General features: G+C 44.1%; 1 long non-coding RNA gene across 1 annotated transcript in view; it reads left to right on the top strand.

Annotated features, from left to right (window-relative positions):
* Positions 1-15,588, top strand: part of LOC306649161 — a 53,529-nt gene that overhangs the window by 15,702 nt on the left and 22,239 nt on the right. Inside the window, exons 2-3 of the long non-coding RNA XR_013760581.1 lie at positions 8,376-8,466; positions 9,918-10,010. This is a non-coding gene — a long non-coding RNA (uncharacterized lncRNA). The remainder of the gene's footprint in view (positions 1-8,375; positions 8,467-9,917; positions 10,011-15,588) is intronic.

Genomic DNA, 15,588 nt, shown 5'->3' with positions numbered 1-15,588 from the left:
CCCAACCAAGTGTTTTTATTTTATTTGTCAGAAATGTGAGAGGCAATAATTTGTCCTTTTTTTTGGGTGGGATGCCCTGGCATGTCTTTGACAATTGGACCCTTGAAAACATCATTGATTTGGTCGGGTGTCTGAGTCTTCTTAGGGTTTATCTCCCACTCTCTGGAATGCATGCATCTTTCCAAGGTTGTCCACTATCATCCTTCAGGATCTGTTTTAGTTTTGTAGGGATCAGACTGGTGAATTCAACAGGATATGACTGGAGCCACCACCTTTCCATCGTGTACAGATTGACATTTTTGGATGGCTGTGGGGGCAATTTCCCAGACTTCCACTTGACATTCAGCACCGAGAGGGTTCTTATCCAAAGGTCCAAGGAACCCATTTGGAGAGCTACCAAGTTCCAAGTATGTCCATTTCACTGACACATTTCTGGGACTTGGAAATTACCACTAACTGGACCTCTTCAGAGCTGGATCGGGGGCAAGATTCCATATTTTACCTGGCCTCTGTGTAGGTACACTCAGCTCAGTTTTCTAGGAAGAAGAGGAGGGTGAGTACCAGGCACAAGTTGTACATGTTGTATACCAGGAGCTGAATCCTCTTTGTGTCCCAGTCTGAAGAGGCTGCAGAAGATTCAAAGAAGTAACCTGGGGTTTCTCAATGTGTGGGACATGCAGATGGTGTTAAATAGTATTTTTATATAAACTTACAGGGAGTTACAAGGTGGGAAAGTTATTGCAGCAATAGAAAGTCAACCTGTTTAAATATTTGCTGTGGTTCTACAAAGGTGCAGGTCGAACCTTTTGGTTGGGAGTTGGGATAAAAATAAATTTCCCATGCAACTATGGCCTAGAAATTGGCTTATTTTGATAGTTTTACCTTCCTTAAAATCAAAAGTTGGCATTATTGCCTTATCTTGATGTAAGAACTATCAAAAGATCAGCTTTTTCTTCTAAGTCTGTTTCTCCAGCTTGGTTCCCACCTTGGATAAGATAACTCTACCTTTGAGGTCTTAACACATGTGACTCTGTGACCTCTGAACTCAGGCAGGTCACCCAAACCTCACCAATCTGTACAGAAGGAAAATGTAAAGCCCTACTACCTTCTGGTTCTACAGGCTTATTTATATGTACTAGAAAATGCTTTTTAGGATTTAAGTTTCTAAATATTGAAATTTCTTGGGTCAGAGTGTCCTTTCTAAAGCACGACATGTTATGCCCTGGTATCCTCATTTACATTGCTCAGCATAGGTTAAGGATACCCCATCACTAGAATTCATTTATACATGTGGAATAATATTGGGACTCAGAGTTGTGTGCCCAACAGTTTTTTCTTTGTCTTGGGCAAGAAATCATAAGACTATGTATTAGTTTTCTATTGCTGCTGTTAACAAATATCACAAACTCAGTTGCTTCAACAATATAAATTTATTATCTTGCAGTTCTATCAGTCAAGATTCTCACACAGGTCCCACTAGGCTCAAGTCCAGGTGTGAGCAGGACTTTGTTCCACCTGGAGTTTCTAGGAGAGAATTCATTTCCTGGCTTGTTCCAGGTTCTAGAGGCGGCCCTCATGACTTGGCTCCGGGCCATCTTCATCTTCAAATCCAATACCATCGTATGTTTATTCTTTTGTCTTCACACCTTCTGTTTATTTAAAGCCAGGGAAAGTTCTCCTGTTTAAGGAATTCATGTGATTAGTTTGGGACTACCTGGAGAATACAGGATAATTCTCCCCATTTTAAGACTTCATATCCATTTTGCCATGTAAGCTAACATGAGTCCAGACTTAGGACATAGACATTTTTGGAGGTCATTCTTTAGCCTGCCACAGATCACAACATATCATAGTCATAGATTTCGATCTCTGAGTTTCCACTCATTTTGCAATTTCTTTTGAGGCATTCCTAACAGATTCAAGCCTCAGATGGAACGCCGGGTCATAGTGAGTTTACTGCCTCTCTGAGCTGCTTACTCTGAGGAAGTTCTGTTATCCATTCCCTTCAACATCTCTCTAGATTGTTTTTTCTCATTGGGTTTGAATCAGAAGTTTTACGGAATGAACACAGTCAAAAGTTGCCTTAATGGGACTTTTGATTGGCTCCCTAAGACCATATCCCAAATACTGCTGTGTTTGCAAGTAGGTTCTGAGTTTGAATTGGGATTTTTCCTACCAGACATAGAATGTGGGAGGTTTCCTTCTAGTGATGATCAGATATAAGTTGGGTTAGCCAGCAGCTGGGGAGATGCACAGTGTTCTGTTCACATGGTCCATCCATTCATTTATTTATTGGCAAAAATGGTAAGCCTCCATATTGTCAAGATTCTACATGCATGGATTCAACCATTTGGAATCGACAGCACTGCAAATAAAAAAAATTCACACCTGTTCTGAAAATGCACAGACTTTTCTTCCTGTCATTATCCCTAAAGATACAGTATAAAAACTTTCATAGTATTTACATTTTATTTAATATAATAAATAGTCTAGAGATGATTTTAAGTATGGTGTTCATAGGTTATATGCAAATACTTGACCTTTTTGTAAAAGGGACTTGAACACCCACAGATTTTGGTGTCCATGGGAGTGTCCTTATCCCATCCCACAAGGATTTTGAGGTGCAATTATGTTTATTAAATCACAGCTAAGTGCTTGGCATCATTCTAGAACTGAGAGTTGGACAAGGCAAAGTCCTTTTCCTCATGGAACGTCCATTTAAATGCTGGTGGTTGGGTAAGAATTAATGGGCAGATAACTCCGTATTGTAATAACTCAGAGAAATGGGCACTAAGAAGAAAAATAGAGTAAGGGGAATGGCAGAGAATGATGGGGCTGTTGTATATGAGATGATGAGGAAGCTGTCTCTGGGGAGGATGGTATTGAATGGAGAGAATGGAGCAGGGGGAAGATGGAGTCAGTATTATGCCATGTAGGATCAGAGAGAGTAGTGGCATAAAATTTTGAGACATGAAGCAAGGTCTGCTTCCAACCCTCATTTCCTCATATGCTCTTGCTCCCTTGAACCCCTCACTAGTTGGACCTCCTTCAAGTTCGGGGTCATGGCATCTTCCATCCTACTTCAAGAAAAGGTTTTGAGAGAAAATATTCAAGAGAACACTATCTAAGCTTCCAAAATCGGCTCTAAGACTCAGGACAAAGGGTTTTGAGTTACATTAGTCAGGTTTTTTTTTTAGATAATGGCTCTGAAGAGCTCAGAGCATGCACATAATAGATATGGGAGGAGAGGAAAGGCGGCTGACTCCCAGGGTCCTGGGTGAACATTCCATAGGACTTTTGGAAGAGAAGGGAGGGGACGAACTGAGCTAGAGTCTTGTTGTAGTTTGGATCTTCAATGCTCCACAAACATCCATGTGTTAAAGATTTGATCTGCCAGGGGGAGGTGGTAGAACATTTAGGAGGAATGTTCATTAGATCTAATGGAAGATCTCTATCACTGGGGGTATGCCCTTGAAGAGACTATGGGACCAAGATCTCGCCCTTTTCCTCTTTGTTTCCTGCTCATTGAAGAAATTGGTGTGGTCCACCCTGCTCTCCCTGTCATTCCATCTGGCACCCCTACCAGAGGCCCAAAGCAGTGGGGTCCATTGATCATGGGCTGGAGCTTCCACACCAGAGTGAAATAAACCTTTTCATAAAATAAGTGAATCGCCTTAGTTGTGTTTCTATAGTAACCTAAAGCTGACTAACACATATATGCCCCTTTAATGTCTAGTACAATGATGTGTGATAGGTAAGTATTAATACCTAAAATTTGGACAATGCTGTGGGTACAAATTTATTATTGACAGTCCTAACCAGTATGTTTTGTAGGAAGGATTGGGATCCTATCTCTTCTTTTTCCCAAATCCATGATCCCAGATTCCAGGGGTGTCTTAGCTTTCCCTTCACTTCTGCCCCGAACACCTATAGGGAGTTTGGTTCTCAACCCTGGGTCCCCACATGTCCCAAGTGCCCTAATAGAAACATCAAGGATGATTTGAGCCAATAAGATCTGGCAAACAGAGTGGATAGATTGGTCTCATTAGTTATCTTATCACCTAGAAAATGCTTCCGAGATATTGGCTTTGGGCTGGTTAACTTCAAACACGAAGGTGTTCACTGAATAGGAAATACCGGGATGTTTCCAATTTGTCCTGTTTCCCTCTGACTAGCCCAGGAACCTCTAACCACTGGGACTGAGGCCCCAGGACATCTTTCCTTGTTTGCTCTTTCAGGCCAGCTTCTCCTCTGGCGTGAGAACAGATTGGCCTACAGCAGGCTGAGCTGAGAACTCTTGGCGTGCTCGTGTATTAGCCTACAGGGGAGTCCCACTTCACAGGGGAGTTTGTAATATAACTGGGAAGGATGGCTGCACCCCTGACTAATACAGCTCCAATCCCAGCATAGCCGTCCAAACAGCTGGCACACTCTAACCCCTGTTCCATGAGGGATTGGGCAAATATCTTGACACAGAAAAACTGCATGTTACCCCGGTAGAAATTATACTTTTATAGTTATTTTTACATCCAAACATTACTCTTAGAGCACTGTCATATTTTATGAAAACTTTTATTAACATTTCAAAATGACCTTCTCCTCATGGTGGGACTATCAGTCCCAGGAGTCACAACCTATTTAAAACATTTTTATCTTTACAAACACAATAAAGTAAGCTGTCTTCAACATAGATTTGTAGATCTCATTAGAGACACTTTTTAAGAAGGTAGTACGTCTCCGGGGAAGATAATGACAGGTTGTAATCTTTGCATGTAAAGTTTTTTAAACATGAACTCTGTGCAAATGAATCATTTCATCTTTGGGGTATTGATGTCACCAGATCTGCTTTGTAATTGTTCCGGTATTTAGTGGGGATGGGTAGGGCTCTGGTTGTCCTACACAGGTCAAGACACTTTGGATGGGATGGAGTTGGTGAATGGAGCATCGGGTAGTTCCCAACTTGGCTCCACCATTGCAGGTGAAGTGATGGTCTGAGGACCTCAGAGGTGCAGGAAAGCTCACCTGGTGGCCAGAGGCCAATGACACCTTTTCTTTGATTAACGTTTGTCCTGTCTTCTGGGTTATACATGAAGCTTTCCCTTTTAGAGTGACCAGCTTAGGTGGCTGTCCTGGGAGTTATTTTTCAGCAATGCTACCTCCAGCAGACCACTGTTCGAAAGCCTTCTCTACTTAAATGGTGCTTTTCTGCAGTGAGATAAGGGCAGTTTGCACATTGCTAAATCAGGCCTATTTTCTGAGGAATGGCTGCATTCAGGGCACTTCTAATTTGTCAGAAGAAATGCAGGCCATCTCTCCAGGAGTCTGCTTAAGAGGACATTGTTCCTCCAGGAGCTCCGCCTTGGGTCAGTGTGCTGTTCGGCTCATCCACATCCCCCTGTTGCTTCCACCTCCTGGGGATGCTCTGATTTATTAGGATTAAACAAGTCACATCCTCCTCCTGAATCAATCCACAGGGTGAACATTCCCTCTTTCCCCCTGCTCTCTTGCCCCTTTCCTCCAGAGCCAAGACAAGAGAAGGGTCACTTTACAAATGAAATACCAATCTGTTGGGGCAGGCGATGCTGGCTTATGGGCACAGCTGGTTCTCAAGGAGGGCCAGGACACTGGACAGGCAGGCTCTCTGAGTGTCTGCTCTTCTGGTTTCTAATTGCAAGATGGTAATGAGACCACAGAGCTCTGCGTCCTGGAGAGATGAAGCCCAGACCTCGGATACTGGAATACAGTCATTTCCACCAATGCCTGCATGGGCGACAAAGCCCAGTGAGTCACAGTGCTGAGTGTCCCCAGACGTTCACCTTGTAACCATTTTAATTGCATTTGTTTCAGCTTCCCTCTTCTATGAAGCTCAATTTAATGAAGCACTGCTCTGGCATGGCAGAATGTTCAAGCTTTTGGTTGGGCATAGGTTTATTTCAGTATTTTTATTTGGTTGATCTGATTCCTACTTGGGGTCCACTCCATTATCTCACCTTCTTATATTTGGCCTTTGTCCCTGAGGTCCCCAATATCTCCTTCAACAGTAGAGCAAAAGGATTCAAAGCATGGACCCCAGGACTGGCTGCGTAGGTGCAACCCTGTTCTGTCCCTCAGCGACTCTGTGGCTGTGACCAAATTGCTGCACCACCGTGAGGGACGATAGTGGGACCCACCTCATAGGGCCATTGCGAGGTTAAATCAGTTAACACACATTCTAGGTATGGGTGCTGGCAAACCCATAGAAAACAGAAGCCCAGCTCTTAGGGTCTGCTTGAACCCCCCCACTCCATTGGCCTTTTTTATCCTCATGGTCCTGCCACTTGCAGGTCTCCTTTTGCTGAGACCCAAGCAGTTTCTTTAACCATCCAAGTGATTTCACAGTAGCTGCCATGCGTGCAAGAACCCATTTGCAGGAGCAGATTAGAGGAGGACCACGGAGGAGGGAGGTAGGGTCTGTGAAGTCCTAACCTCCCTAAAGTGTGGGCCATACCTGTCTCATCCAGCCCGCTTTTTAAACAAGCCCCATGTGGCTGAGGGGTGAGTCTGGAGTTCTGTCCAGGGGTTGGGAGCTGTGGCCTTTGTCTAGGATCTGGCTGCCTCTGATTCAGTGCTGCGAGTGGCGGGCAGGACCAAATTCTGAGAGGATACCCAGTGCGTAGCATCCTGATGTGGTGTCAGACTCATTTCTGTCTTGCTCTGTCCCTTTGATGTCCTTAGTGTCTTCTCAAGTCCGCCCAGTGCACCTGACTTTCATCTCAGCTTGTATTACTGTGCTTTCCCAAAGGCCATCGTGTAGGCAAAGATTGCTGGGGCACGAGCTTTCTTCCACTTTTCCTGAGTGGAAACTGGCCAAGAACGTGGATCTGCTCATTTAGTATCTCTCCCCGACTTTATTCATTCTGGGGAAGTAATGAATTTCCTTGTTAGGGAAGGAGGTTCGTCCAGTTATAGAACAAGGATGTGAGGCCCAATTCCTAGGTTAGTTTTTATTAGAAAGAAGATTAGAAAATAATTTGTTTTTTACTTTAACAGCTTTTCCAGAGAACATGTTGGATTGAAAAGTTTTTGATTTGGTCTTGCTATCCAGCAGCTGGAAAACAGTTGCCCTCCCCAGCCCAGATTCTGCTCTGCATATTGGCCTCAATCGTACACAGACACGGTGGGGTCAGGGATGGTGGTGTCGCGGGGGGTGGGAGGGTGGGGGGGCGAGAAGGGAGATGTGCCAGGTGTGCCCTTGCACGTAGTTGTGTGAACACAGAGGCTGTGATGGTGGTGCAGAAGGCAAGAGGCTGTCGCTGTTCACATCACAGAAACAGTGACACCTTTCCTGGGAAGAGAACTGACAGACCTTCTCCAGGAAGGGCTGAGCATCCTCGGGAAGCCATGGAGCACAAGGCACAGTCTTCATTGATCACAACCCTTGTGATGCTCCCAGAATCGCACTGTCTAGGAAACCATTTAAACTGATGAGAAGAGAATATAGCACTTGACAAGGGTTGTTTTGTTTTAAGATACATACATTAAAAATACATCTGAGATCCAGGGCTCAAAGAATCCAAATAACGTTATTAAATTTCTTGTTGAAGAAGGTCCCATGGGACAGCTGGTTCCACTCCTTAGCAAAAAACTTGCTGAACTTGACTTGTTGCATGAACAAAGCATCTTCATTTCTCTCTCTCTCTCTCTCTCTCTCTCCCCTCTCCCTCCTCATTCTCTCTCTCTCTCTCTCTCTTTTGCATTTCCCACTTCTCCCGAGGAGACAAACAAACCTCTGAAGGATTATTAAGTTGCAAATATACCAGAGCCAAAAATAGAAGATGGAGCCTTATAAACATTTTGCATATTTTGGTGTAATTTGTTGAAAATAGCACAAAATAATATTCACAGTTGGCATCTTGAATGCAAATATTAGGAATCCAATCCCCTGATCCATTATGGTTTTTCTGCAGTATAGTGTGGTCTCGTCCAATAGCTATTGTGTGACTTTGTAGTTTGTTGGAGTGTGAATAATATCAGTGACTTGTTTGTACAGTATATTAGGGAGATACATGTTGCCAAGTGATATTAGCTCCTCTGGAGGCTCCAGGGGACAAAAGCCTAGAGTGGAACTCGGGGAAAAAACAGATACATATATTTTTAACATCACTGATGCAATTCGCTTTTCTGAGTTATTTCCTTTAAATAAAATCCAGACCGGGGCTCAAAGTGTGCAGGGGGCTTTCATGTTCCAGAACACGGGGGTTAAGTGGCTAGGCTTAAATGAGGAGGTCTGCAGTTCCCGAGTGAACTGTGGGAACTACTGTCTCCCACCCAGAGCTTCGGTGAGCCTCACCGGTTTTACGGCTGACAGTAAATTCATCCTTCCTCTCCTCTGACAGGTGAGAAGCTGTCCTCCCCTGGATGGGGGCCCCCACTGTACATCTGGCACCCACCTCGCAGGTGATCCTTTCCGCTCCTAAATGATGACTGGTAAGAAAAACAGGATGTCTTTCTTGGTTATAAATTTAACTCTTCTATGATTAGTCTGGGCAATTAGGACACCCCTGGGGTTCAGTGTATGGCTGAGGCGCAAGCTGGAAGTCTGATTAGCTCAGGTCTCTTGATGCTTGTTCCTGGTAGTAAATGCCTGGCACATATAGTATTGATTTTCATTTAGATATCTTAATGTTTCCAGACAATCCCGGCAGATGTGGGCTGAACTCAGATCTGCGGGAGCGCCGGTCTGCAATCTGCAAACATTTTTCTTGCCACTTTGTTTCATTTTTCCTAAACTTAACTGATTTGGAATCGGGAGATATAAATGAAAAATGCGGCGTTGGCCTATCAATCACGGCATGCACAAACATCGCCACTGCCCTTTCCTAACATCCTATTACCACCGGGTAGTTGGCTAGTCAAACAGGAATAAAAATTACACTGCAAACATCATAAGTTAGGCTTGATTTGTTGAGCAAGTAGCCTGACAATTCGGTAAGAGTTATATACCTCAGCTTCGCTGAAAATCAGGCTTGTTATGGCTCTGGTACGTCTATAAAGATTGTTCATTTCATATAAAACAGCTACCTGCACTGAACGCCCTGAAAGGAAGAATGATGCTGGTTATAAATATAGAGGAAAATCTATTTGTCTGCCCCTTCATGCTGTTAGCAAGTCACATGGAGCGGCCCTTTGGTGCTTCTCAGCAGCAGGGGGAGTTCTCGGCGGCCACCTTCCCCTCTGCCAGGCTGGCCCGGATTGAAGCGCATCATCTCTCTTTGTCATATGAGATAAAGCAGTGAAGTGTGACCAGGGCCACTGCCTTGCTCTCTGCCCACCAGGGGGACGCTAATGATATTGAAAAACTAGACGGCATCGCATTTAAACCAATGCAAGGGGAAGGCTGTCCGTTGGCCGGCTGGGCCGGATAACAGTTAACGTCAGAAAAGATAAATAGAAATTATTAGAATGGGTTTGGAAGGGATTTTTTATAGGGCAGGGTTGTATTCGTTTAAAGATACATTATTGGACTGTTATATCTGATTTCAAGCTGCTGGGTAATTAAAATGATTAACATCCCTTACTCATAGAGTTCAATTCATTAAAGTTTTAAGCACCCTTTGTGCTCAGAACGGAAGGATGGAACGTCCATGTTGACTCACACCAGGAATCACTCAATCCGGCCCTCTGTTTATTTTCCCTGATCTTTCAAGCCACAGTGTCCGTTTCTAAGCTGCAGGGGCACGTCGGATAGAGAGCGTCAGCCTGAAGCACTCACCCTGAGGCTCCTTGTTCAGAGCAGGGAGGAGGGGAGAGGAAATAGAGAAACCCAGACAATTCTGCTAAGGATGTCACATAGGATCTTCTCACGGGCACAGCTGCTGGTCCCTGGGAAGCCTTGCTTTGGGACAGGGCTCGGTAACTGAAATGTGTCTAACCCTCAGGTATGCAGCATCAGCAGAGGGTCTGAGCTGGGCACCCACATCTTGCAAACATGCCAGAACATGCCATGGATTCTCATTATCATCCTGATTTAAGTGAGTTAAAAAAAAAAAAGTACATTGTTTCCCGTGCTATATTTTTTAAATTTTGCATTTATAAAACATCCAGCAGTAGGTTGGTGGATAAATGGGACATCTTAAAGTGCATGCTCACGTGATGGCAGAATAAAAATGCCACGTTCTTTAGGGTGCCCTCCTTTTTGCCACTTTATTCCCCAATGTTCAGGGAGAAAGAATAACATAACTTTCTTTGTAGTGTCTTACAAAATTTTTGACCTGTGATTTGCAAGACTGCTTGGGACAAACTTATTTTCAAAGACAAAGATATGGCTTGGAATTTATCACCTTTTGGCAGGTTCAGTCAGAAGTCAATTCTAGCACTGTTCCGCTGTGTGACGTTGAGCAAGACAATTTACCTCTCTGAACCTCAGCTTCCTTGCTTGTAGAAGGCAGATAGATCTGTGTTCTTTGTAAGTATTAGAAGGATTAGTGAGTGTTGTAAGCAAGTACCTAATGCAATGCTTGGCCCAGAGTGGACACTACACGCATCGTAGCATCCATTACAATGTGAATAACGGAATGACTCTTTAGATGATTCTGAGCACCATAGACAACAGAGGACCAGTAGAAGATGTGCAAAGTGGAACCAGTCACTTCTAGCCCAGGGCCCCAGGAATGTGGCCCAAATCGTGATCTTTCATTTTCTGAGCTGGTTGAAGGTCGTCCAGCCATGTCCTTGTCCAGATTATTAGTTACATGGACATTCTGGAAAAACTAGATATAATCTATACTTCATTAAATTGTGGAGTGAGTATGCACTTGCATGCAGAGGGGCAGAAAGAGAGAGAGAGAGAGAGAGAGAGAGAGAGAGAGAGAGAGAGTATGAGAGCTCATAGATGATGCTTCAAAGTGAACTCCAGGATTTCAGGTCAGTGTGAGGGAAACTGACCCAGAGATGAAAGCCAGGGACCAGGAAGGGAGCTTTGTCACATATTAGGGACCCTGAGCACTGTATCTGTGACTCTCCTCTTACTATGCTCTCCCTGGAATGGGGGTACTTGAGGCCACTGCTGCTCCACCTATGCCTAACCATTCTCTTCCCCTTTCCCTCCATGGTGACCCGCAGCAAAGATGTCTGCCAGCTTGGGAGAAAAACTCCACCCACTTTTTTCAGGTAGGCTGACTATCTACCTGACTGATCCAGACCAGTCAAGGTTAATGTTTACTTTCCTGGTATAGCAATGTCCTTCTCCATCTGCTGAGTGTCCCAGGTGATAATTGATAAACTATAGGGCCACACTAGGCAGCGAGCATTATGGACATGGCCCTGGGAGACTTGGAAGCCCTACTCAATTTACAGACCTGGGGTAGTGAGAGCAGAGTCCGTCACAAGGTCATGTGTAGAAAGGTGAGGACTCGATCAGTCGCTTGCTTAAAGGGTTGCGACAGTGAAGCCTTTGCTCCCAGGTGTGACAGACACCTTCATCATGAGAAAAAAAAAAAAAAAAAAAAAAAAAAGGAAATACAACGTGGTAGAGAGTGTCATTTCAAGTGTTTATGACAAGGGTTTACTTCTTGGGAAGAGTTTATTTTTCAACTCTTGAGACCAACTTATTGGTAAAGTTAAAAAAAAAAAGAAAGAAAGAAAATGTCAGAGCTCATATCCACTGCAGGACTGTTAAGTGGTTCTTCTTGGAAATTCTTCAGAATGTCTTGATGAGCATCAGATCAAAGTCACCGGTTATTACATCAGAAGAGCTGTTTCCAGTTGGACTTGGCAGTCGCCTAAAAGAATATCAGAAATTAAGAAGAACGGAGCATAAGTAAACAATGATTCTCTTTTGTTCTTTGTTTGGAGTAATTTTTTTTTTTTTTTTTTTTGCTTTGGGAAAGAATGTAGCTATCCCATATTGATGTCATTCTAATCAAAATCACAAAGTCTCACATGCAGCCTTGCTAAAGTCAGGTTTCCAAGAGGGACACAGCTGGGCTGCGGCCATGTGAGTGGGTTGGCCCTGGGGATGCTTCTTTTGTGTGCTTGGATGTCCTTTTTCAGCTGACCAACTGCTTTCGCTGCCACTGGGTCATTTGCTGTGGTCACATTGCATACTGGAGAAGGGTCAGTGACTTCATCCAATCTTACACGGGATGCACCTAAACCAAAAGACACCAGAAGAGTGCGGAGTCCACGGAGGGACTCCCTCTCTCAACGTGTTCCCTTGGATGTGTCCTGAGTTGTCCATCCGGGTGGCATGTTATATTGCATGTGCCTTGCATGCACTTGGCTGCTCACTAGCTGTGCATCCATAGGTGTGTCCCTTCCCTTTCTTCTTCCATTTGCTCATCCTCAGATGGGCCCTTCGGTGCCTAGGTTTGTGTGCCAGATTGGTTACCAGCTGAGCCAAGAACAGATATACCATGGTGAGTTATCTTTCCCTCTTACCATATTCTTTTTCCACTTGGCGGTGGCATTACTTGGGAGGAGTAGGGTTCTGTCATTTATCAGGGTCTCTGAGTCCTACTTCCCCAAACACCAGAGGGTGCAGAATGCAAACTCATGCTCCACAGGTCAATTTCATCCTGCAAACAAATTCTGATTGGGGTGTGTGTGTGTGTGTGTGTGTGTGTGTGTGTGTGTGTGTTGGTGGGGGTTTGTGCATGTAGGTAATTATTGTTACTCTTAATGGAACAAGTTACTTATATTTGAAACAGAAATTTCACATCAAGCTGGGAAACCATCTCCTTTGAGAAAAGTAAAAAGGAAGAGAGAGCCACACTGGGCCAGGACTTCTGCAGAGCAGTCATCAGCTACCACAAGGGGGGCTGCCCTCTTTTAAAGGAATGTTCTCCCCATCATGCTGTGGCTCCCTATTTCCTTATATTAAAATGACTTCTTTCATTTACCTTTGCTGCCTGGCTCTGGGTTTGAAACCTTTACTGTACAAGTAGGTGCTTAATCAGTGCTTAACAAATGGATCCATACATGAATTGATGATTGAAGGTAAGAACAATAAGTCAGTTGCCTATTGCTGGTGTCCCCTCCTGCTTGCTAAGGAGGCTGGAGACTGGGTTGGCTAGCCCATTCAGACTGCAACGCAGATGACACCAGTCTCAGGGCTTAGCATCTGAGGGGACTAATACACATGTTGCAAAGCATCTCTCCATGACCCCACTGGAATCCCTCCATCCACTAGGAGGAAGTGAAGAGGACCAGGGTCACCTCTCTCACCTCTAGAATGGCAAACCAGGTGAGTCAGGTCAGTGCTGCTCTCTCACTCAACACAACTCCACATCACGGGCTACACACCTGCCAGCAGGAACACAGGGCCACAGGAATGCAGTGCGGTGGTGCCCAGCCTCCAGAGCTGGCTGGACAGTTAAGGCCCAGAGGGCGACTGTGAACTGTGAACAGGGGAGTCTGCAGCTGACACCCCCTTTTCCATCCACATTGGCTCTTTCCCCTTCTCTACTGTAGAAGTCTGACCTCTAATGGATTAGATGGAGGGGTCTTGGGTCAACTGGCTCGAGGCTGGTTTCTGACGGAGGGGAAACCCTGGCAAGAGAGAGAAAGACAGACACTGAAGTTGGAGTGTTTAATCTGCAGGGTCCCTTTCTCAGTTGTGGCCTTGGGTTAGTTGTGGCCTTGGGTCTGAAGGAATCTCAGCCCATCTTAAGACAGTGCAAGATTCTGTCCTTGCAGGCTTCAGAGGGATCCCTCTCTTATTCTTTAAGGCCTGGCCACTGGTTCTTAGCCTGGCCTTTGAATTTATTGTGTGATCCCTTACCATTTAGGAATCTGTCCCTTTGTAATTAAACTCTTCCGTTTTCTGTGGGAACCCTGACTGACAGCGACCAGCAGGCAGATGGAGGTAAAGTGCCTATATCTGGGATATCTGAGGAGGGAGAGGGCTTGGGCAGAAGGAGCACTCTAAGAGTGTCTAAGAGACAATTAGCGTTTGAGTTTCCATGGATGGTTGATAAGGATTTGCAATGGAAGGATGAGGGAAAGGACATTTCACTTGAAGAAGGCAGGAAGGTGGCAGGGTGTGGGGCTACAACAGAGAGTGGGTCTATTTCTTCCCAAAATAAAGAAGACAAATGGGAGTGATAGGGAATAAGATTGGAAAGTCATGGTGGGCTTGAATGGCTTGAAAGTCATGCTTGGATTGACATCCAAGTCAAAAAGTTTTGTTTACTATGAGTTGTGAAGTCACAGAGCATTTGGGATCAAGGAAGTGAAATAATTGGAGTGCATATATTTATTGGTAGAAGAGGGAAGAATTAAAAAAAAATGACTGAATGCATATTTAACATGAAATTTCCATTGAGGTATCCAAGGGAATATAAATATAGGGGAAAATCTGAGCTCAAACTGGAAATCAGGTCAGGTAGTCATTCATTTCACAACATCTTGACAAAATTTCTATGAAATACAGAATGAAAAGCATCAGACCCAAGGGAAGGCCTGTCCACCGCTGGCTGCATTCTACAGTGCGAACAATTTACCCGGAGCAGAGTTGCATAGGAGCCAACTGATAGGCTGACTCTGAGTCACAAGGGGATAGAGTGCAATGTGGTGGGGCAGGAAGTGCAGGGACCCTCTGGGTGCCCAGCAGAGCAGATAGCTAGAAAGAGCCTAGGTTTGCATTCCAGTCTGACCATGTAGTATCCAGGTGCTTAGGAAAATTCTGTGTCTTCTTGGTGTCTCAGTTTCGTCATCCATAAAACAGGGTGAACATGAATCCAAATTTAATTATCTTGCTGTGATGACTGCTGGAGGTGATCCCTGCAGCTCATCTGGGACAGAACTTGGCCCAGGGAAAGAACATCATGAGGATGGGTTCTTTTCTCTCGGGTTGTGCACCAAGACTGAGAATCCCATCCTCATGTCCATTCTTAAATCCACGAATTAGAAGACAATTTCTCATAACACAGATAAAAGGAATGAAGAGGTGAAAAAGACTGAGATACAGTAAGGTGACAAGTTCAGGAAGGAAAACCAGGAGATTCTAGCCAATTGCTAGAAATTCCAGAAGGAAATAGTCCAGCAGACCAAAAATAGCTAATAAAAAATTGTGCTCAATCAAATCCTTAGCTTTTAAATTAAACCTCGCTGAAGACCTGAGTGTCAGTCACAATTAGTGAACAGAGTCCTATGGAGATAGTTATTGTGACATTTTTGTTAAAATGTTAGGAAGCAGGGCTGGAAATCAAACTATTATTTGAATTTTCTTCTGCAATGCTAACAGGATCTAGATGGAAATATTTGGGAAGATTTGGAGAAAGATGGTTGTTCTTCAACTCAGGTGGAACATTCTCAATTTGAAAATCCAAAATCAGAAATGTTCCAAAATCCAAAACTTTTTGAGTGTTAACCTTATGCCACAAGTAGAAAAATTACATGCCTGACCTCATGGGACAAGTCATAGTCAATATGCAGATGCACTAAAAGTATTGTATAAAATTACCTTCTGCTCTGTATCCAAGGTGTATATCAAACAAAACTGAATTTTGTGTTTATTTGTGGATCCCATTCCCAAGATGTCTCATTAGTCAGATGCAAATATTTCAAATATTGAAAGGAAAAATCCAAAATTTGAAACTTTTCTGGTGC

The sequence above is a fragment of the Sciurus vulgaris genome (assembly GCF_902686455.1).
Source record: "Sciurus vulgaris genome assembly, chromosome: 17".
Lineage (NCBI taxonomy): Eukaryota > Metazoa > Chordata > Mammalia > Rodentia > Sciuridae > Sciurus > Sciurus vulgaris.
This window is presented reverse-complemented; position numbering and strand designations above follow the sequence as displayed.